Here is a 25,693-nt window from a genome sequence, read left to right as displayed (position 1 = left end):
ATTAATTGTGTGTCCCTTGGCAGATTATTTGCTCTCAAAGTATGAAGAAACTCTCTCACACTAGGCTTTGTTTTAATGGGAGTTTCTTCATTGAGAAGTTTCCTGTATTAAACAAATTCTAGAGACAAATCTTGTTCTTATTTTAATAAAATAAAAATAAATTAATTGTTCTTTCAGTTTTTGTATTTTTTCACAAGCCTCATATCATTTGTGGTTTTAGGTTTATGTCATTATTATGTTATAATTTTCTTTTTGTCTTTAATTATATATGCCCTGTTGAATGCCAGGTCTATGTAATGGGAACTGGTTTTAGCTTAATTTCCTCCCTTTACCTTTATTGACCTGAATCCATGTATGAGATTTTAGAGCGAGAAGTATTCCCAGACCTTCTGGTTCAAGGTTTCTCAGACCAGAGCGAATTTCCCTGGGGATTGCTTTTACCTAGGGGCTGCTAAGTAGATGGTTGAGAAAGGGAAGTTGTGCTTCATTGTGCCTCCGGTAGTATTATAATTGTTTACCTGAACACTTAAGCTCTGAATGTTATTGCAACGTATAAGGAACTAGTACTGAGATAGGATCTTTCCACTTTTTGGACAAAGGATCTTTTAAAAGACAGGTAAGACCACGAAAATGTGGGTTCAATGACTGTGAATTGCCAAAACTGTAAAAATAATTTTAGTGTCTTGATTTTATATCAAAAATAAGTGGTCACCATGGGAAAAATTCCCAAATATGAAATACCCAAGTAAGCTGGGTTTTATGGAGATTTTAATTAATACAAATGAAGGAATTAAGGGAAGGGAGAGAGACAGAGTAAGAGGAAATAGGAAAAGGCCTAGGGCCTAGGCCAAATGGCCTAGGCCTTTTTCTTTAAGAGAGAAAACTAAGTCAGTCTTTTATCCACTCACCACAAGATTTTGTCCCAAGCAAAATTCCAACTAAGTTCAGAGGGCCCAGCTACTCCAACTAGTCTGAGATCCAACTCACCTTAAGCTGAGAGAGCCAGCTCCTTTTAAAGAGAAATTTCTTTTACGTCACCTCCCCTAAATTTTCACATCTACCAATCACAGTAGACGTTTTCCACAGAACTGACCATTCTTAATTCACATCTTCTTTTGTTAATCACCTTCCCTGAATAGACTAAAACTTCACACCTCTTCCTAAGCTTGCCCTTTGTAAGTTGTTTGACTTTTTAGTGATTAATTTAACCTTTATAGGTATTTAGCACCCATTTGTATTAGATCTAAAAATAGACCTAGTTTAAGGTTTTAGCCTCACTATGAGTTAGGGATTTTTTCATTGTTCAGTAAGGAGTTTTACAACTTTATCTTCCCCTAAAGTATGCCTAAGTATGGGTGGAGTAATGTTAAAATTCCCAATACATTCCTGATCAAGTACCTCCATTGTTTAAATGGGGAATAGCCTTAACCAAATGTTCCAAGGTAGAGTCTGAGCAGTTTTAAGATTCACACAGGGAAGAAGGTCTCTAATTGCTGTGTAGATCTTTCAAAATTCAAAAGAATTAAAGAAGTAAAAAAAAAGGATAAAACAGTGGGGATCAATGGACCTACACTGAGGAAATCACAAATCCAGATATTTTTAACCTATGAAATCAGAGACAAAATCACACACCTATAAAAAGTTGTAGGTTTGCTTTTCTTTAATTTCTAGAGTTAACATTTTATTTCAGAGATATTAGTTAATCAATGAGCAAACATCTATTTAGTAATTACTTTATATACTGTGTTAAACAGTGATGATACACATTTAAAAATTTCATTGAAATTTTCTTCCCCCCTTATCAGATATATTTATAAATGAAAGAATCTGAGGATTTAGAAAGGAAAAACCCTTATAAATAATCTAGTCCAATTTTCCACTTCAGAAAATATACTGATGATAATTCAAGAAGTTAAGTGACTTGTCGAGATTTCATACCGTTTCATCCTTTCTAAAACTATTCCTTTGAATAGAATTCTCTTTAAAGTAGCCATTCCTGTCTTTTCCTTAACTTTTTGAAATCCTATCTCCTAAAAGTAAAATACATATCCTAAAATCCCCATTTTTTCTTTTCCTTGATCTTTATGAACCTTGAAATGATCAGGTCACTTTGCCCTAAAGGTTCCTATCATTCTTATTCTTTAAGGAATCTTGTCAAATTTCTCAGTGTCTCTGTAAGGTGCCCTAGTAAAACTGCACACCTTCTAGTTTGTTATATCAGGTCTAGACAAAACAATCTTCCATCTCTTTTATTAGAGGATTATCAGATATCATTAAGCATTACTTTTTAGGAGCATATTCGTCCCATATACTAGAGACTGTGTATTATTCTTGTTTCTTTCAAAAATGTTGGGCAGTTACATACAAAACCATCTGGAACCATGACTAGGTCATGAGAAAAAAAAAACACTTTCTGTTGTATCACTTCAATTATACAAAGACCCCCTTTTTTATCACATCCTTTACTCATTCACTTTTTAGTAAGTGATTCCATCCCCTCTACCTGTCTCCCCCCTTACCATCGTTTTCCTCTTTGCTTTCATCTTTCCTAGATTATATCCTATGTCTTGAGAATCTTTAATCCTTAATTAATTGGAGCATGAAGATGCTCCAATTTTGAACCTATTTTTCTTCTTTAGCTCAGAGAACAGATTGTAATTTCAGAAGACAAAACGGCACATATATGTATGTATATTTCATATCCTACATGTCACTTCAAAAATTCCCTTGGTGTGCATATTTCATCAATGTCAAGATAAACTTAGATTTCTTTTTAGTTTCTCTTAAGAATTTTATATAACGAACTGAGGAAAAAAAGGCAGTTCAGCCTAGCTGGAGCAGCAAGGCACCTTGAGATCGTGAAAGGAAGCAGTAAATTCAAGTGACCACCACCACTCTCCTTAAATCTGTTCAAGAACTAAAGACCATGTGTAGATCAAGAAGCACAAATAACCTCAGTTGAAGGGTGCAGAACAGAATGACACAATGGAGACAGAGAAGCTTAGAAACTAGCTCAAGATTACTACTAGTGAGGCCAGCCTGGGGCATTGGAAAGTTCACCACAGTGGGCCAAAGTATCCCAAATACTAGTTTCCTAATTTGATGAGAGGTTAAATGACTTGGGATGAGAAAATCATAAAGTAAAACTGGAACAGATTTTAGACATCATCTGTTCCAACCCCTCCATTTTATAAATGAAGAAAGAGAAGGTCAGAAATGTTTTATAACTTGCTTAGGGAGACAAGGAAGTAAGTGGTAGTACTGAGACTGGAATTCAGGGGCCTATTGATGCCATGATCTAAACTCTTTCTATGGAATCATTTGCTTCCAAACGCAGCCTAGGATCATATATGCAGCTTCTATTTGTATCTTCCCATCTCTCCATATCCTGATGTTGACACTGTCTTGGTTTTTATTTATAATATTGGACTTGCCTTCCTTTAAATCCTGAAAGAAGGATAGTTCTGTTCCTGAAAGGCAGAGAAGAACAATGGGGGTTAATTATAGACCTTTTCTTTGACTTCCTAGAATGTAACTTTTTTTCCCCCTTGGGAAGAATGGAAAGAAATAAACATTTGTTAAGCTCTTACTATGTGCCATGCACTGTCCTAAATGCTTGAAAAATATTATTTCATTTAAGCCCTTCTATAACTCTGGAAGATAAGATAGGTGAAATTAATATTCTTTTTTACACTTATGGCAATTAGGCCAAATAGAACTAACCTTCACTTGACCATAGTCACAAAACTAGTTCATGTCTGGAGTTAAATTTGAATTCAGATCTTTCTGATTGCAGGCTCAACAATGTGCCAATTAGTTGTCTTAGTTATAAACTATAATTTATATGCCCATAATGTAGTCCTGAAATATCACGCAGCTAATAAATAATAGAATAAGAAGAAATGATTGAAGATGGGGACAAATTTGACCTGCAGGTTATAGTTTGCTGACCTCTGACCTAGACAAAGAGTTCTTAACTTTGTATATGTCAAAAACCCCTTTGGTAGGCTATAGACCTCTTCTCAGAATAATATTATTAAATCCATAAAGTAAAATATATTAAGTTATGAAAGATGCCAAATGTAAGTGAAAATAAAAAGGATTTTATTTTTCTCATGTAAATCCACAAATTTCTTAAAGTCTGTCCACATACTCTGGACTCTAGATTAAGAACTTCTGACCTACAAGAATGCCTCTAGAGTATTGTATGGAACTTATGTGGAGTTATTATGGGACTATGTGGATAAAAGTTGCTTGGATGAAAAGACTTTGATGGTTTTCGACCTGCACCATTACTGAAAGAACTCACATCAATGAGATAATAGCTAAATTAAAATAAAAAAAATATAATTGACTGATATGTCTCTGTGCTTTTCTTTTTTTGCCCTGATGATATGTCTCTATTGTGCTATGAAGTACCATAAAGAGAACTATTCCACTGAAAATCACAAAGCAGCATGGTAGTTTACTGGGATATGTTCTTTGTGATGTTGTAAGTAGCCTCAAACCATTGAACTTTTGCAGGATGATTAATTAAAATATGATTTTGTAAAGCTAATATTCAATATTCAGTAGCCTTAGAGAGGAAAGAACATATCAATTTAAGACATTATTCATAATGTTAGGGTAATTTCTGAAAGACAAATTTGACTTGCATGTTCCCATCAGATTTCTATTTTCCAAATAATTTAGCACATCTGTACAATTCTAAATTTTCATGGCTATGAAAAATTTAAAACACATAATTTGCTATTTTATTTTTACATAATTGATTTTGTAGCAGCTATATTCCCATTATTTATTAGCTAATATAATAGCATCATTATTAATTGTTATTATTATATTTACTAGTGTTTTATTGTTCTTTTAAATGTACCACTGCCAAGCAAAAGACTGGGCAATAGCAATCCAGAGGAATCCATTTTAAGAGAACATTACATTGAGTCCCCTGTAGAGGTGAGCACTACAGGGATGCATAGTCCATTGAATGGACTGTGGATATGATTTAGTCTCAGTGGGGTAGCAACAGGTAGTGATTTAAGGATATTTGAAAAGTCTTTCAAGTCATTTAAAATAAAATCATCTGCCTTTTGGTGAAACTTAAAATATAATAGTCCAATATAAAGGTGTAAACCATGAATGTGAGCTTCATCACTGGATCCATATAGGTGTTATATGGTTTTATGATTTTATTATTTATGCCCATAAGTGAACCACAGGGAAAGCTGTTGGGTATGATCAGTGTGTCCAGAATCCTTTATATTGTGATTTAAGAAATTCTACCAGTGAACAAGTATTTACTGAGTAACTTCTCCCAGAAATCATACTGTGCTGCTAAGCTCAATGAGGGATATTAAAAAAAAAAGACTGCTTTGCATTGTATCCATAAAAAGCTTCCCATCTAATTAGTAAAAAAAATACTTGCATGAAGCAATTAGTGCAATTGTAAAATGCCCCTATATTGAGATTCAAAGAATATGTAAGAAATTAGAGAAGAAATTAGTGAGGACTTTGATGAACTGTGACAGAGAAGGGAAGACTTAACCTAATTCTTGAGACATATAAATAGATAGCTAGAGAGAAGGAATACCAATAGTAAGGACATATTTCTTATGGACCCTTTAAGGTTCAAGTCAAAAACAACTTCTTAAAAGAGGTCTTTATTCCTTGGTAGAAAAGATTTCTCCCCCATCTTACTTGTACTCCTCCTTTGAATTTTCCATATTTCAATTTATATTAGGTATAATAGGTTAACCAGGATGGTGAAAGACCTTGAAATAAATCATATGAAGGTGTGGAAGAGGAAGATGATCATTAAAAGTGCAAGTTTGTGGAAAATATCTTTCCAGAAGGAGTGATCTCTGAGGCCAAGGAAACAGATCTATAGGAATTGTACTTTACTTTCCTTCTTAGCGATTACAAAAGGATGAGCAAAAGTGATTCTATTTTTAAAAGGGCCTCCCCATCTTAGAGTTTTCCCACTAAAATAAGGGATTCTACTAAGTAACCAGTGGAGGAAAAAAACATAATCCCAAGGAAATAAATCTAACCTTTAGCATTGTTTGTGACCCAACAATTACACACCCCTGCCTTTTTATCCTTCAGCAAATGTTGCTGATTGGCTGTATACTCTAAGTGAGCCTATGAAGCTATAAAAATTCAGTCTGTACCCTAAGAAGTTGAAGTTACTTACCATCCAAATAATCTTTCTTAATGCACTACTAAATACATTTTCCTTTCAATTATGGTATTTGCTTTATTTACTCTCTCAGTCTTATGGACCAGATAGCAAATAAAGAAGATTCTACTCAGACTCTTAAAGAGTTCAGGCTAGGAAATTCTCACGTTAAGGATAAATTGAAGGAACTCACTCTGGAAAAAACAAAAACAAGTTGAGGTATTTGGTGGATATTGTGAATATCTTCAGACATTTGAAAGACTGAAATATAGAAGAAGGAGATGACTAATTTCACTTAGCCTAAGGAGACAAAACTAGAGGCAAAAGTGGAAATTTAGATGATGTAAGGCTGCTAGGTGGTGCACAAATAGATTTGTTGATGGAGTCAGAAAATGGGTAGGTAAGACCATGAAATTTAAAGTACTAGAATTCACTCAGGTTAAGTAGAATAAGGTAATCTGAAACATATGATTCCATGTCAAAAATGTTTAAAAGGTCTAGAATGAAAGCAAAAGAAACTCACTGACCAAATTAACAACTACCTCAAAGTGAAATCGTTTGTTATAGGAGATGGGTTCTGCCTCACTAGGTCTCAGGAACCATTTTGGGTGAGATTTGGAGAGACATTCTTGAGGTTTAGATTAGATAAGATGGCATTTGAGGTCCCTTCCAATGCCAAGACTTTGTGATATTTTAAAATGTTGGTACATAAAATGGGAAGGATGATTTAGTAAAGATCATTACATGAGTGATGTAGTTTAGTGCGATTTAAGCGAGGAACAATGAAATTTTCAAAGAGCTGAAGATAATAATAAAAAGGTCATTTTGGGGCCATAAGGAAGATTAAGAAAGGGATAAAATTGCTTAGAGTAATAATAGGGAATGAGAGACAAAAGGGAAATTTACTCAACTGAGACTTCATTTCTATTTCCTTTGTCAAGGAGAATTGTCTCAAAAGCATAGGGCTTAAATCCTTGCAAGGAAATTGAAACTAGAATCAATTGAATTTACCTAAAATTATGTACTACACATTGTATGGGACACAGGGTATTCAGTGACAAAAAAATGAATATTTACTTTTAATAAACTTACATTCTACTAGAGTAAAGCAAAAGATAAACAGCTGAATACAAACCAAATTTATGCAAACTATATAAAAATAATTTGGGGAAAAGTGAATACATAAATCTGGAAATAGCAGAAAAGTCCTCATGTAGGAGGTAGGTACCATTTGAGTTGTTTCCATATAAGTTCCAAGAGGCAGAGAGGGGGAGGAATTAAAACATTTTTGGGTGCACTAGCCCATAGAGATCAGAGATGAGGTCCTGTGTAAGGGGACCACCAATCAGCTCACTTTTGAATAAACATATATGTGTGTTGATCTAACAGACAATAAATGGGAATTGAATTGTGAAGAGCTTCAAGCTCCAAAAGCTCCAAAGAAAATATTATCTAACAGTGATACATAGTCACCCACATATTAGGAAAATAATTTACCAACTGTTTGGAGGATGAATTAGAGACAACAACAGGGATAAGTTAGAGTCAATTAGGAGGTTATTGCAATAGCTTAGACAATATATTTTGAGTACTGGGACCACAGGGGTCATTCTATGAATGGAAGGAATTGGATAGGAAGGAGAACTGGCAAATAATAATATATGAAAAATAAGGAAAAGTAAAAATTAGAGGTTCACTTGTAGTTGCAAATCTCTATAACTGGGATAAAAGTGCTGTCTTTGATAGAAATTTCCCTAAGGAAAATTAAAGATGAGGTTTTCAGAGAAAAGTTTGCACTTGGATATGATTAGATGTCCATGAAATATCCAGGAAAGGATGTGAGAAGTCAGTAAGAGAACATTTAGCTGCCCTCTTTCTAGTTAATTTCCTCATTTCCTTGATTACCTTCATTCTAACCCCAAATGGATGTTTTTTTATAAAGATGAAGCATGAGAAAATTCTATTTGTTTCTTTTAAAAATTTATCTAGTCATGTCTTTATTATCAGGACAAAAGATGAAGTGTGGCATAGGAAAGAATCAACTTTGGAGAGAGGAAGACTTGGCTGTAAGAACTGCCTCTGATACCTACTAACTTTGTAACACTGGACAAATCATTTAAACTTCACTAGGCTACTTTCAAAGTTTACTAGGCGACTTTCTAAGAATTAAATTTATAGGGAAGGTGCATACCTGCATTAGTAGAGAAAATTTCACCCTGTAGTTTCCTCAGACACTTAAGTTATAGTTCTTTCTATGCTTATTCCATTTTTTGTAATGATTTCTCTCATCATTTAAAGGGGTCTCCTTTTTAATATGTTACAGTATGTTCCAATATATCTAATGTATGTTTAACATGTTCTAATACATTCACTCCAGTGGCTCCCTAATACCTTCAAGATCAAATAAAAATCATCTGTTAAACTTTTAATGTCCATCATAACATGGTCCTTTAATTCCTTCTCCATCATTTTACACCTTAATGCAATCTACCTAATCTATCTCCAATCCAGTGATTGACTCCTTACTGTTCCTCATGCAAAACATCATTTCTCCTGGAGATTGTCTTTTCAATGGTTGCCCTCCATATGTAGAATTCTATTCCCCCACTTTTGCCAAGTGTCAGCTAAAATTCCACCTTTTGCACAAATCCTTTCTATGTTTCTTTTAATGCTAGTTCTTCTTTGAGATTATCTCCAATTCATCCTCTCTATAGCTTATTTAGAAATACTTGTGTCTCCCTTTAGATTGTGAGTTCTTCAGGAGCAGTTACCTTTCTGTGTAATTTGAGTGCTTAGGAAAATGCTTAGCAAATAGTATATATTTAATAAATGCTTATCGACTTGACTTCCTAAAGCCTTTAAAAGGAAAATAAGTAAAATGTAATATGTTGTTATTTATATCTATATACACAATACATATGTATATAGATATATCTATACACACACATACACACACACACACAAGAGTTATTGGCATTAGACTAACCCAGACAATAAGCAGAGATTTTTAGGATTTGAGTAGGAACAGAAGCAGTGGCTTTGAGCTGCATGAATTCATAGTGGCTTGGGAACAAGTAAGTTTTCACCATCACTTTGATGGAAGTTTAGTTATACATTTTATCTGTCACTTGTGTGCCCTTTCATTTTTACTCATTATTCCTGCCCTATTTCTTCTTTCTTGTTTGTCTTTTAACTTCAAAGCTTTAAACATTTTCCTTCTAAGTTTTACACAGAGAACTTGGACTTTACAGAGGAAAGTCACTAAGAGAAATCTATGAACAAATATAGAATACAGAGACTTCAATGTAGTTTTAGTCAAATTTAGGATATCTGATGTTTGAAGTAGTGAAAATAAAAAATCGACTACCCTGAAAATCCTGGCAGTAGTGACAGTTGACTATGCCTAGGGCAGAGAATGAATTCTACTACTTATTTTACATATCAGTAAGACAGAGCAATTGCTAGAACATATTACTTTCCTCAACAGACCATTTTTAAAACTTGGAATTTTAGGTAGATTATGAAAAGATGAAGCATCAGTGAAAAAAGAGTGGGTTTGTGGAAAGAGCAACAGGGTAATAAATAGATCCTATATAATCACACATCGTTTGAGGCAAAGTCAAACTATCTTGAGGAAAGTACATAGCAAAAAAGCGAAACAATATTCATCATCATAGAAGTATAGATCTGAGTTAGATAGGACATCAGAATATATTCTGTCATAGCCACTTTGAAGGGAATTTCCAGGAGATATCTCAAACTCAACATATCCAAAATAAGTATCTTTCCTTTCAAACATTTCCCTCTTCTAAAATACCCTGGTGATGTCAACGACATTACTATACTCTTAGTCACCTTAGTCATCACAACCGTCACCTGGATGCGGGCCCTTACCCCCTCATACTTGGGCTATTTAGGGACCTTCAGATTTGATTCTGACTCATTTCTCTTATGCAACACATTCTGATGCAATTTTAATACATGAAATCCTATACATTTTACATTCATTTGCCAATGTTTCCCCCCACCCCAAAATATAGATCTTGCCATATAACTCCCCTACTTGATAAAATCCAGTGGCTTGCTGCTACCTCCATGATCAAATATAATAATGCTTTCAGTGCTCTCTAGCATTTAAAGCCTATCTTCTGGTTACTTACTATATCTCTAGTCCTCATACTTTACTGCATCCCACATAAAACTATGGTTCAATGACACTGTCCTTCTTGATGTTCCTTTTTGGACATGACTGACTTTTGATCATGCATTTTCACTGTTACCCTTTCCTGGAATGTTCTTCCTCCTCAACAATCAAGGGGAAAAAAAGCATTTATTATGCATCAGACACTGTTTTTATGGCCTTTATCATGTTTTCCATGTTTTCTTTCAAACCTCAATTCAAAATGTTAGGAAAGTGCCTAGCAAATATTAGATGCTTAATAAATGCTTGTTGACTTGATCTCCTAACGCCCATGAAAGGAAAATAAATTAATAAAATGAAATGCAGTGTCTATATCTATGGTAAAAACAAACATATGCATATTTGAGTTATTGTCATTAACCAGGCAATAAGGATAGATTTTTAGAATTTGTTTACAGAATCAGAAGCCTGAACTTCTTTAACTTCTACCGAAAGTTTTCCTTGCTCACTTCACTAAGACTTCTTAGATTACTATTCATTCACATAGTACCTATTTTGTATATGTGGTTCTTTGTGCATTGTTTCCTCCAGTAGACTGTTAACTCTCTAAGATCAGTGACTGTGTTTTACCTTATTTTGTATCCCCGACCCTTGGAAGAGTTTCTGACACAGAAAAAGTTTTAAAAATTTTCACTTGCTGACTGACATTAGTTCCAAATCTTTGTTTTATATCTAGGGTAGTTGAGATCCAGAATGGGCCAGAGAGTGCCCAAAGTTCCATTTATAGACATATAATGCTAAGGGATTATGTGATCTGCCAAACATTATGCACATTTTAAAAAACACTTTGAAGGGCAGTAAAGGCTATGCAATTGGGGTTAAGTGACTTGACCCAGAGTCACACAGCTTGGAAATACCTGAGACCAGATTTGAATCCAAATCTTCCTGCCTCCAGGTCTGACACTCTATTCACTGTACTACTTACCTACCTCTATGCATTGTGTTTTGTGAATCTATCTTTGCTGTGAATCATGCAAATTTAATTTCAAACATCACTCAATAATTTTGGAAGTAACTTATCTTTACATATAAAATGAGAAGGAAGGCCTCTCATATCTCTAAGGTTTCTTTCAACTGTAGGGCTATGAGCCTATTTTCACCTGAATGTAAAAAGTTTATTCAAAATTAAAACCAATTTAGAGGGCTTTGTGTATTCGGTATCTCTGAGCACAAGCTAGTTATCCCAAACATTGTTCAAGGAATGTCTGTAAACATTGGATAACTTGTTTGAGTTTTTCCATTTGTGTATAAAACTGTCTTATGCCTCAATTCTTATTCTCATAAACACAAAATACAACTTGGAGATTATTTGATTCTGGCATAGATGGGTATAAGGATTCTGTTGTTGCTTAGAGAAACAAACGTAGGAACCACATGGGGCCATCTAATTCTACTTGTACCAGAACAACAAATCCCTTTGTAATTTGTCTGTCCTTAAATTGCCCCAGTGAAGGTAACCTAACCTTAGTAAGTCATTTAATTCTTCTGGATCTTATTTTCCTATTAAAATAGTTTCCTATTTTATTAAATGAATAGGCAATACTCTATGCCATCTCATTTCTCTTTCAGCATTCAATCAATGAATTTATAATCTTCAAAAGCAGTCCATTTCAATTCCATCTTTATAAAGACTTAATTATTGGCAATTTTTTTCTTTATACTAAGTCTAAATGAATCTCTACAATTCCAGCCCATTGTTTATAAATTTTCTCTCTGAAGACAAGTATAAAAAGTGGAAGCACATTCTCATATGTCAATCCTTCAATAATTTGCTGACAGCTGTTATTTTCTACTACCACCAATCCTTACCCCAAAACCTTCCTTTCTTTAAGTTAAACATTTCTAGTACCTTTTGATGGCTCTTATATGACATTTTTTGGAACCTTATGATTCCTCATTCTATTTTAAAATATTTTATTTTTCCAATTACACGTAAAAAACTAACTTTCATTAAAAAATTAAGTTCTAAATTTTCTCCCTTCTGCTTTCCCCTTTATTTTCATTAAAAAGCAAGCAAATTAATGTTATAAATGTGACATAATGCAAAACATATTTCCCAACTAGTCATGTTGTGAAAGAAAACATCAAAAATATAAACAAGCAAATAAAATTTAATATATATGGATATATATATTTCAATTTGCATTCAGACTCTATTGGTTCTTTCTCTGGAGATGGATAGTATTTTTTAATCATAAATTATTTGGAATTGTCTAGAATTATTGCATCTTGAATTATTGCATTTCTGTGAATAACCATCATTCACAGTTGATCATCATACAATATTGCTGTTACTGTGTATTTGTTCTGATTCTTCTTAATTCATTATATATCAGTTAATGTAAGTCTTTTCAGGTATTTTCTGAGAAGCATGCTGCTCATCATTTCTTATACATAATTGGACTCGCTCACAATCCCATACCACAACTTTTTCAGTTATTTACCAACTGTTGGGCATCCCCTCAATTCTTAATTCTTTGCAATCATAAAATGTGTTGTTATGAATATCTTTGTACATATAGGTCCTTTTCCTTTTTCTATGAACTCTTTGGGATATAGACCTAGTAGTTTTGCTGGTTCAAAAGGTATGCAAAATTAATGGCCATTCAACAGAGTTCAAAAGGGCTCTTCAGATAGCCAATCATGGAGATGGGAGGTCCTAAGTTCAATTGGATCCTCAAACTCTTCCTACCTATGTGACCCTTGACAAGTGACTGAACCCCAGTTGCCTAGCTCTTATCATTCTTCTGCCTTGGAATTAATACTTAGTATGAATTCTCACACAGAAAGTAAGGTTTTTGAAACAATGTTTGAATCAGTCCACAAATTCACAGGCCTTTAGTGTTTTTTTTTTAGGGTTTAGATTTTCTTATGTCCTCTCCAAAATTTTCTATCATATTAACCAATCTGATAGGTGTGAGTTTATACCTCAAAGTTGTTTTAATTTGCTTTTATCACATCAGTGATGATTTAGAGCATTTTTATGACTTAATAGTTTTTATTTCTTTATCTGAAAACTGTCCATATCTTTCAAACATTTATCAATTTGGAAATTACTTATATTCTTATATATTTGATTCAATTCTCTATATATTTAAGAAATTAGGCCTTTGTTAGAGAAATTTGCTATGTTTTTCTATAATTATTATTACTAACTGTATTTCTCTCTCTTTCCTTTTACCTTCTCCCTCTTTGAAATTGTTTGGCTTTTGACTACTTCCTCCCCTTATTCACCTTTCCTTTTATAACCCCTTCCACTTTCTCTTCTTCTCTTTCTCTTTAGTGTAAGATATACTTTTATACATATATAAGTGGATGTGTTAGTCTCTTAGCAAATTCCAATGAAAAGTGGAGGAAGTGCCTGACATATTCTTACCTCCCTTCCACTGTAAAAGCTTTTCATACCCTTTTGTGTGAGATAATTCACCCCATTCTACCTCTTTGTTCCCTTTTCTCCTACTGTATGCCTATTTCTGATTCCTTAATTTTCTTTTATAGATATCCAATTATAGTCAACTTGTAACTATGCTCTCTTCATGCGTAAATTCTTTATAACTTCCCTAATAATGAAAAGTCTCTTTTTAATATATATTATTTCCCCATTACTCATTAGATAATTGTTGATATTTTAAAACAATTTTGATTTTGATATTCTCTACCTCATTTACTACTTCCCACCCATATCCATTCTCTAAGATGGTAAGAAATCTGATATAGATTATATATGTATAATCATGGAAAACAATGAAGATGGAGAAGAAAAAGGAGAAGGAGAAGAAGAAATAATAGTATGTTTTCTGTTTTGGTCTGCATTCAGTACTATTTTTCATTCTTTCAATTTGTTTTATTATTTCTTTTTTTAAAAAAATACAATACTGTGTTTTGGCTCCAAGGCAGAAGAGTGGTAAGGACTAGGCAATGGGGGTCAAGTGACTTGCCGAGGGTCACACAACTGGGAAGTGTCTGAGGCTAGATTTGAACCTAGGACCTCCTGTCTCTAGGCCTAGCTTCTTTTATTATTTCTTAATATGTCAGGGAGTCATTAGTTTCTACTTGCTTGATTTTAATTTTTAACAAATCATTTTCTTCAGTAACCTTTTATACCTCCTATTCCATTTGGCCAATTCTGCTTTTTAAAGGAATTTTGTAGATGTGTATTATTTGACCTTTTAAAATTTTTTTAAGATATCATTTTCTTCTTTTTCGTGTTTTTCTTATATCATTCTAATTTAATTTTCCCACTACTTCTTATTTGGTTTTTCAAATACTTTTGAGACCCTCCTAGCAATTCGTTTTGGTCATGAGACCAATTAAGGTTTTTTTAAAGACTGACTACCTGTTTGATTTTGTTCACTTTTTCCGAGTTTGTGTTTGAACTTTCACTGTTTCCATAGTAACTTTCTATAAGCAAATTCTGTTTTGTTTGATTTTTCACATTTCATAGCCTGTTTCTAGACTTCAAATTAAATTTAAAGTTGAGCTCAGAGCCCAGGATAGAGGGGAAACGTGTCCCAAACTTTAGGTTTTATATGCAACTGTTTTCAGAGTTGGTGCTGGGGATTTGTAAATTTTTATCTCTTCCAAGGTGGTATGCTCTAAGGAAAGGTGTAAGCATTTGTCTTCTGTCCTGTGGTCTGGTTCATGTGAAACCAAAACATTTTTCTGGAGCTCTCAGCATACAGAAGGAGATGGACAACTGATCCAAAAGAGACTACAGAGGATTTTTGATGGGAGTGGCTGAAAACTATTTTGTATTGTCTATATGCATTTAATTTCCTAGTCCCAGGATGGGGAAGTCAACTAACATCTTCGACTTCTTAGAGTTCACAAAGGAAAGGGTGTTGTAGTCACAGTTCCAGGGTGGAAAGGATTGATTCACTGGGATGAGGGTGGCATTCAGTTCTACAGAGGCCTCACCCTGGCAAGCAAGCAGTAGGTCTTGATGCCTTCTTTTTCAGGATGTGGTTTGAACACAGGCCAGGGAAAGAAATTCTCTTATTTCCCCTTTAGTTCCTCCCTTCTTTCCACTCCTATCCTCAAACCCATACTATCCTATGTTGGAGCAGACCAGCTTCCTGAGACTGGGGGCAAGTAAGAGGCTGGTTCACATTTCCATCTTAGGCAAAATATTTTTAGAATGTGGGAAGAAACCTGAGGTTCCCTTTGAGGACAATGCAAAGCCAGGTCATCTGGTGAATGTGTAAATTCAGTGTCCTGGAATCAATCCCTGAAATGGACAACTGATTCTTTTAAGTTTCTAAGCATATGATGAATCTAGCCAGATTCTTCTACAGATACCTTCCATTTTTAAATGCCTTTTACACTTGGTTTTTCCTTTTCTTATTTGGGGTCCAGACTGATTCATTCATGACACCCTGCAAATGTCTTCCTGGGTTATTTCCAATAATAAGGCCTTGAGGCTTGCTATTGGCTTACCAAGGTAAAGTCTGTGCTGGAATAACTTCCACTCTCATTCTAGTGAAACAGACCTTTCCTTCTGACCTTCTAAGTTGTCTTCAGCCTAGAAAATTCATTCATAATTTCCATTTATTGTTTCTGCTTCTTCAGAATTCATTTTGAGGTATTCTTTTAAAGTTGTTTGGGAAAGATTTTGGGAGAACTCTGCCAAGATTCTGCATTTGCCCCATTCTCTTGCTTTCACCCTTCTATAGTTCGTTATTCTTGAATAGACATTTCAAAAGTCATCAATGATAACATTCTCAAAGTTAAAAAAAATCTGTAGATTTCTGAAAGCTAACGAACACAATTTAAATGGTAGAAGTTTTACAATGCAATCAAGACAGTGATGGGATAATAGTCCCTACCTAGAATCTTTGATCTTTCTGTCTCATTGAACAATTACCTAGGACTGAGGCAACAAGAAATAATGAAGCTATAAGGCAAAATTGTTGGAGAAATGATTCATCATATTAGTCTAAAATATGTAAGTGTAAGTTAGAAATAATGGAAACAGTTAGTTGCACTATTGGGTCAGATTCCCACTACTCTGATGATCCTGTGGAGAAAATACCAACATTTTTTCTTATTTCCCTGGGTATTTTAATATTTATTGGGAGATATGGGGAGGATATGAAGAACAGGGATGAAGGGAGGTTTGTAGCAGGTATGTAGGAGTTGAGGGAAGAGAGGGAATATTGCTCTGTTAGGCAAAGGAGAGATGCCCCCTGCTGAGAGGAAGCAGCAGGGGTCAGATAAGGACTGTTTGCCGTTGAATGACTGAGCTTATGTTCAGCTCCCTCTATGCCCCAGAAAAGATAGTCCACTTATCTGACTGTGAATTCAAATAATATAAAGTTTAATAACCAATTAGGATTGGAGATTTTCCTCAGCTTCAGAGCTGAGGCCAGGGCCCAGAGGCTGGCATAGGGTTTCTCCCACTCCCGTCTACTCTAAATCAGACCTCACTTTGTCTGATTCAGAATCTTAGCAGTAGACAGAAAGCAAACAAGAACAGTTCTGACCATCAGAAGTGATTGGGCCCTGATTTCGGGCTGAACCAAGAAGAGGCACACCACACTAGACTGGGCTGAACATGAGCTCCTTCCTCTTCCAACCCCAGGAAGGAAGCATAGCCCAGCAGGAAGCAAGTGATAGTCACAAGACCCAACTGCCACTCCTGGCAGGAAGGAAGTGCTAGTCACAAGGCCCAACTGCTACTCCCAGTTGCCCCTTCCCCCACCAACTGTCAGTCTAGTTTCCTTTCCACAGGATTCTGCAAGTCAATGTCTTTATGAGTGTTGTTGAGGTTTCCACAGAGTAAAAGAAGCTTTTTTGGCACCTAGACCCTTCAAAAACTTGCCAAATGTTCCATTCCTTCATTGTCTGTATTCTAGTTGAAGCAGCCTCCCTCACCTGCAGCAGCGGAAGGTGACATGCTGTCACTAGCATAAATACCTCAAAGTTAGCTACTGTTGTTAGTCAACCCTTATGATCATTGCTCCTCCTCACCAATGCAAATTGTGTTGCTCAATGGACTCTGGTGAGAAAGGAGATTGCATATATGACATCCTTCTTATTTATGGGGTGGACTAGTATGAGTAGCTTAGCCTCTGTGGGTCCTAAAGGCAAGTGACAATTTAATCTAAGAACATTTGGTCTATTGGATGCAAAGGTTGTCAAACATTCCTTATTTTCCTAATTCAGTCTCCATTTCTTGATTTAGACCCAGGGCCAATCCAAAATCCATAATTTTATATTGAGTGTTGCAGGTTTGTCACTAGATGAGGTTGCTTATCTGGAGGGGACTGACCTTTCCCTGATGTCTTATTCTCTTATGCATCCTTCTTAGTTTTAGACTCTTAATCTCTGACTTCTCCTTACTGGTCTCATCATCATTGATGACTTGTCTTTTTCCCCTCATTTTGGCATCTTCCTCACCTAACTCAATACATCTTGACTCAAATCCCCTTAATCAAATCAAGCATATTCTTGTCCCCAAGGACACCTCTAAATAGAGGAACACTGTATTTCTACACCAAAGGGTTCTGTAGTTAGAAGATAGAAGTTCCTTTTGATTCCAGGCACAAAGAGCCCTTATATGATTTTAAATTGGGTTACTTACAATTCTAGTCATCCTACTTTGAATTTTCTCAAATTTATCAGTTTCCTCCAGAAACGGTGACTAAAACTAAAGACAAGATTTTAGATATAGTCTAACCATGCAACAGATTTAGGGGTCTCCTATGTGTCAGGCATTATGTTAAGTGTTGGCTATAAAAAGGAGGGGAATATGTGGTTCCTTCCTTTAAGAACTCATATTCTAATATAGAAGGTAACATGCAAACTACTATGTACTTTTAAGTTTTACAACATGTGAATAGGACAAAATCTCATAGGCAAGATATTTTATTTCAAACCAAGTGTCATAGCTTCTGACACAACTCACTACATAATGGTTCATATTGAACCTAAAACCCACTAAAACCTCCAAGATTATTTTCCTGGTCATGCTTTATCTTTGCAACATTTTGTATTTTCAAAATTGATATGCTTGTGCTCTTTAAATTTATATTTATCTCAAAATGTTATCTTATCCAATGTGTCCCAATGTCTCAGCCTGTCAAGATTTTTTAAAATTTCAGATTTTGTTTTGCAGTGTGGTAATTTTCTCTCCTGTTGTCATATCATCCGCAAATTTGATGAGCAATCCATCTGTCCATTCATTTTATTTATTCAGAAAAACTAAATGTTAAACAACATAGGGCCAAATGCATACTTTCTTTGAATGATCTAGAAGATGCCTCCTTAATGTGGTAAAACTGAACAACTAATGGCTACTTTTTGAGGCATGCCATTTCTTAACATTGTTTCATGAAGATAGACAATCAATTAACCAACATTATAAACAACAATTAGAAATTGTGCTATGTTCTGAAGATGCATAATATTTAAAATTATCATTTTTGTCCTAAAGAAACAGAGATTGGATTAGTGGAAACAACATAAAAAGTGAATAAAAATTACTTTCTATGGGATGTATTAGCAGCTGGGGTGCTCAAGAATTTAGCTTTTGTAGCATGTGACATTTGAATTATGTTTTACAGGATGCCAAGGATTTTAAGAGGTGAACATGAGATAAAATATATTTGTTGAAAATTCTCACCTCTCAGTGGAGTTCTTGCTGCTACTTCAGGAAGGTATTTAGTATTTTGACTTTCAGAACATTTTACTGGAACAATTCTTTTCCGACTTGCACTTTCACATAAGTTGAGTACTGATATTTTTTTCTCCTTCCTATGAAATTTTAGCTTCTAGATTGACATTTTCACAGCTCTTCAGAGAGCCTAGGGCAGTGGTCACATTTTAAGCACATCATAGAAAAAGATTCAGCAACAGGGAGTGCTGACTGACAAACTTTAGGCAATAGCCTCCAGAGAATTGGAACTATGACACCATGTTTCGAGACAGAACATAATGTACAATATGAATAGTTTGTAAAAATTGGTGTGTCATCATTTTAATTGGGTAAAAATGAGAGAAATGATCACGGAAGGAAATAAAGATATGGATGTAGGATAGTTACAGAGTTAAAATTAGCTTCACAGCATCATAGAATGTGAGATCTGTAAGACCAGAGAGGTGATATAACATATTGCTGGTGACTAACCTCTATCTTCTACATATTAAATCTTGCTTAATATAGCAATCATTTCCCCTTAAATCTTATGAACTTTCATCATTTCAGCTGACATTTTATGTAGGAGAAATTATCTTACCTTATGCTATTTAAATTATAGCAGATAACATGTATATACACATATGCATATAAATATGCAAAAATAATTATAGCTAGTATTTATATAGTGTTTTAAGGTTTGTGAAGCACTTTACAAGTATTATCTAATTTTATTCTGTCATCATCCTTGGGAGATGGATGCTATCAGTATCCCCTTGTTACATATATGGAAACTGAGGAAGAAATACTTGCCCAGCAAGTATCTGGGGCTACATGTGATCACAGGTCTTCCAGAACCCAGAACTAACACTTCTACCCACCTGGCTGATTCTAAAATAAAATAAGATGTACCTGGGACGTTAGTCACCTTATTAATGTTTCATTTTTAATCTTTTGATATTAACTAGGAGAGTAAATACCATTAACACTTTAGCAAGGATTATTTATTAGGTTACCTAAATGTCACCTAGTAACAGCAATCAGGGTTTTGAAGGAATGGGATTTACCTCACTATTTCCAGCAGTCACCTTTTTCTTAAGTATGGGTATTCCTCATACCGAAATTCCCTACACCTGATCAGTACTCCATAATCTTGGGACTCCTTCCTCCTTTTGCATGGAAGGATTGAAGGATGGACATTGGACAGTTCCTCTTAGTTTGGGGAGGGGGGGATGCTTATCAGCTGCCAGTCTTTTATGCTCCGTGTTCCTGATTCTCTATTTCAGCTTCTTTTTATGTACCATATTCTCCCATTAGACTGATTTTCTTGAGGATAAGAATTATATTTTGTTTCTCTTTTCATCTTCAGTGTTTAGCTCTCTTCTTGGCACATAGTAGATGCTTAAAATATATTTACAACTAACTTTTCATGAAACATTGCAGAGGGCAGCTAGGTGACTCAGTGAATTGAGATCCAGACCAAAAAATATGAGATTCAGGGTTCAAATTTGTCCCCAGACACTTCCTAGCTATGTGACCCTGGACAAGACACTTAATCCCCATTGTTTAGTACTTTCTGCTCCTCTGCCTTGGAACCAATAAACAGTATTGATTTTTTAAGACAGAAGGTAATGGATAAAAAAAAAATATTGTGTTACTATTCTTTGATGAATAATTCCATTGATCAGAGTTCCTAGATATTTTAAATTTATTTATTTTTATGATATTTTTGTCACCATATAAACTATTTTGGTTCTGCTAACTTCATTCCTTGTCTCTAAAATCAATCCTTTCATTATTTCTTACAGCACAATAGTATTACATTACATTTATGTGTCATTTCTTGCTCTGCCATTCCCTGTTGTGTAGGCACCTTCTCAATTTCCAGTTCTATGCCATGACAAAAAAGAACTGCTGAAAATATTTTTGGCTATTCTTAGAGTTTGTTTTGTTTAGGATTATCACCTACCTTAATTTGTCCATTCTTCAGTATTATCCATCCCCCCTCCCCTTTCTCCTCTTTTTATACCTGTTTTCCTATTGGGTGAAAGGCAATTCTGCACTCAACTGTGAGTATATTTCCATTCTAAAATAAAATCAGATAATAGTGATGTTAAATTGTTATATCTTATCCCCACCCCTTCATTTTATCTCTGTCTACCTCACCATTCATTCTCTGACTATGACCTAGCTCCACCTTTTATTCCCTAACTCACCAACTTAGGGCATTCCTCTTCAATTCTTTTCTATTCTTTTTAGTATGTCATCAACACATAATTAAAACACTCCCAGATCCTCTAATTATACTTTTTCAGTGACACCAGATGAAGATAGAATTTTGAAGGGACATATGTATCATCTTCCCATAATAGAAGTAAACAGTTAATTCTTATTTAGTTCCTTTTGATAGTTTACTTACATTTACCTTTTCATAATTTTTTTGAATTATGACATTTCTACTTCTAAATTATTCTAAATCTCTGATCTTTTCATTGGAAAGACCTATATTTTAAGAACCTACCATGCGCCAAGCATAGTCCTAATTTTTGTTAGTTAAGTTGCTTGTTTGGCGTTATAGTCTATTTCAGTGATGGCAAACCTTTTAGAGTTGCAATACCATGCCTTGCCCCACCCCACATTCCTCTCTCCCACCTCCCCAAGACAGTGGAGGGAGAAAGCATTCTTATTGGGTTGTTGGGTGGAGCAGTGATTGAAGAGAGAAATGTTCTCAGCAAGTGAAGAGATGAGGAGGGGAGTGGCCAAAGCACTCTGTTCCCCTTCATCTCTGTTGCCTGTGAGCTGTCCACCTTGTGCCCTGTGCACTTCTACTGGGCTGCTGGGCCAAAGGGTGGAGGACATAGAAAAATGTCATTAGGCACAGTGGAGAGGAGGAGGGGAGCAGCTCCATCTGAGTCCCTTTTTAGTAATGAACTCTGAGGGGACAGGGGAAGGGCAACATACATTTGCCCACAGAGTGTGCTCTGCATGCCATCTTTGGCACATATGCCATAAGTTTGCCATCACTGGCCTATATATACTCTGCTTCATGTGATATCCTTTTTTATCTCCCCAATTCCCCATTCCTTTGTAGTGGTTACACCTAATTTGTGTAGAATGCTGAATATGGCCCCTCACTACTTTCTCTCTCCCCATTTGGAGGGCTTTTTTATAAATTAGAAATTCTGGATTTTGACTATGATCATCCTGAGAGCTTTTGTTTTGAGACCATCTCAGGAAATTACATTTGTTATTGATTTATAAACAATTAAAACAAATCTTTCACCTTTTAAAAATATATAACTCCAGTTAAAGCCATCTTTCCACTTATTTGCAAACTCTTTGCTAATTTCACGTATAGTAAGAATGCTTATACTTTTTTTTTTTCTTTTCCCAACATTAAGTAAAAATACCCGTCACTGGAAAAGTCAATGGATACTGAAGGCAGTGTGACAGTAGAATTTTTTCTTGATTTTAATTCAGAGGAACTGAGTCTGAGATCTGTTACATACTAACTTAATTATTATGTGATTTTAAGCAAATACTTTAGACTCTCTGGGCTTCAGATCTTCATGTATAAAAGGAGAAGGAAGAAGACTAGTTGTTCTCTTAGCTCACTTCCAGCTCTAAAATATTATCCCAATTGGGGTCAATGACATTGATTACCTTCTCCCACTTAAATGCAATTTATTTCTATTAGGTAAGAATATTTTGCTGAATCAAGCTTTCAGACCTTTTTATTAAGAAGACCTGGGTACCTTTTTGAATTCATTATTGACATTTCAGTCTTTTCTTATGGGCTGAAGGAACTCATACTTTTTAAGAACTTAAGGTAAAAGCAGGTGCTGATTAAGAACTGAGCAGAGATTTTGAGGGTCTCATAGATGGAAGGAAAGGGTATGTACACCAAGAAGTAAGCAAGAAAGAATCAGTGGCCCTGGGGCAATCAGCAAAAAAGAAAGGAGAAATAAGCTATGGAAAAAAGGGGAATCTTAAATAGAGCCATCAGTACTATATGAAGAAGGATCAGACTAACGCCAATATTTATACCCATCTCCTCAAGAACTAAAAGAAGTTCCTTGAAAAGGGCTGAAACTTTAATGTTTCATAACAATAACAATAACATCAATGGCAAATATATTTATACAATATTTAAGGTTTTCAAAAACTTAATCAAATGTATGTGTATCATTCCTCATAACAACCTTTTGAAGATGCTATTTTTCTTCTTTTTGCAGATGAGGAAATTGAAAATTAGAGAAATTAAGTGACACATAGTTTGTAAGAATATGAGGCAAGATTTGAACTCAGATCTTCTTGATTTAAAATATAGCAATCTATTATGAGGTGTTATAATTATTCTGCTCTTTCTTCAACCAACCATTTCTGGTATCCTGAATTTTGCCTCAACCACAGAGGACAGGAGTTTATAGCTAGAAATAAATACAAATGTAAATTGAAGCAGAGAGACCACCTTTTCCTTCATTTTTTTCAATTCTTTTGTGTGTGTGTGTGTGGGGGGTATTGTGATACTTCATTGGAAGGTAAACGCCTTGAGGATAAGGATTGTATTTCTTTTTACTTAGATTTGTATTTCCAATGCTTATCACATTGCCTGGAACAGAGTAAATTGTTAATCAATGTTTATTTCCATCCTTCCTTTTTTCTATTTGGAATATTTTAAAATATTTGTCCCTATCATCCAGGTCATCAACAATATGCAGTTATAATAATGACTACTTTGACATAAGAATTTATGGAGGGAAATACATGTTACATTAAGAATCATCCCATTTTATCCCCATTATCAACCAAAAGAATGATTTTGCCCTTCCACCAGGCTTATAGGTAGCCATATGAGTACCTATGGTCACTTTAATCTTTGGTGACTATGCTGAATATTCATTAAAATTTTTTTATTACCATGTTTAAAATGCCAGGTCAAATAATATCATCATTCCAGGTTCCTATTTTACCCCTGAGCACCACCAGAGATATTTAAGGATTCTGTCTAGAAGACTGTAGAAGACTGAGATCTTCAAAGGCAGCTCTTGAGAAAAGTGACAATTAAAAATTCCAAGAGACTGGCTTCTGGGTAAGAAAACCAGTTTATTGATTAGTATAACAATAATCAAGAAATTAATTGGTCATTGATCTTTCTCAGTGATCATAGTCATGGAAATATCCTCACATAGATTCCTGAATAGAATTTTGTGATGTCATTATTCAGCCCCACCCTTGGATATCACAAGACATCTCTAATTGATGAATTGCCAATGAAGAGGTGGTCCATCAGAATTCTCAACCCCTTCCCATCTCCTAGGTGGTGGTTGGTAGTCACATGATTAGTCCTGTACCCCTAACTACTAGGTGGAGAAATCAAGTTCTGCCCAGGCAGGATTGCCCTTTTGTAATCATTTTCAATGAGAGTTAAGGACTTAGTTCTGCTTCTTACAGATCCTCCTAGTTCAAACTAGTTTTTGTTTTCTGAGCAAGTAGAACCTCAGAATCTTTCTCTTCCAATTTCTTATAATGAGAAATTTTCCAAGGTGGGGATGTTCTCTGAATTTCCTGGGAATAAAAAAATGAGGAACACAGCTTAGTCTCAATTTAGGACTCAGAAATAGAAATAATTAAATATAATAAAAAGTTCTTTCAGAAAGAATAATCATTTTGATTAGGAAAAGAACAAAATTAATTGCATAAAAGTGGAACAGGGTTAATTCCCCTATGACTACCATCTCCTTGAAGAAATTATAATTTATGGAGGCATTGTTGTAATAATTCTTGGGAAACCAATTTCACCAGTATCTTTAATAAAAGATCATAGAACTTGAATAGTTAGTAAAAGTCTTCTAATCCAAATCCTCTTAATTTATAGTGAAGGAAAATTTTAATGCAAACATGTTAAGTGATTTGTTAAAGGTCACAACGGTAACAAGCCTAAGAACTAATATTTGCAATTGTTTTCTGTGCCTCCAAGTTCAGCATGCTTTCTTCTGGTGAAGCTGTAAATCCTTACCATCTACTAGTATGATCAACAACTCTAACCTGTTGAATAAAGCTTAGCACTCAGCCATGTTTAGTTAAAAAATTTTAATGACTTCCATTAGGAGAAGAAATAAAGGCTAGGCTTATTCAATGTGTGAATGAAGAAAGAAGGAGATGAATACAAATTAGCAGTGAGAATTGGTAAAGGCTCTCCATAGGCTAGAATGATGACCTGCAATGAATAAGATATAATTTAAAATAAACAAAAATTTCTGTCTAGTGCCTTCAGTTGATTCATGATTTTATTTTGTTCATATTTCCTTCATAACTAGTAATCTAATCTAAATTTTTATACCTATATTGAAGTTGTTCACATCTTTCTGAAAATTCTCCCCAGAGGGATCTATCTACTGTGTTTGAAGGTTAATATTTCTTTTTATATCCCATAGATTTCAATGCAGGACTGAAGTTGTCCATCTACTACTTCTTCCTACATGATTGGTCCACAACTGTTTTTTCAGTCATACAAACCTTGGAGTATTTTACCTGCTTGTCTCAAAAAGGTCATTATTGGTAATATGCTACATCTTAATGACTATCCTATATAACTTAAAGTATATACATAAATAAAACAAATTAAAACTTCCTTTAGCTGGTCATACATGATCTGACATTCATGTTTAATTAATTT

The sequence above is a fragment of the Monodelphis domestica genome, chromosome 3 (assembly GCF_027887165.1).
Source record: "Monodelphis domestica isolate mMonDom1 chromosome 3, mMonDom1.pri, whole genome shotgun sequence".
Taxonomy (NCBI): Eukaryota; Metazoa; Chordata; class Mammalia; order Didelphimorphia; family Didelphidae; genus Monodelphis; species Monodelphis domestica.
Note: the sequence above shows the minus strand (reverse complement) of the source record.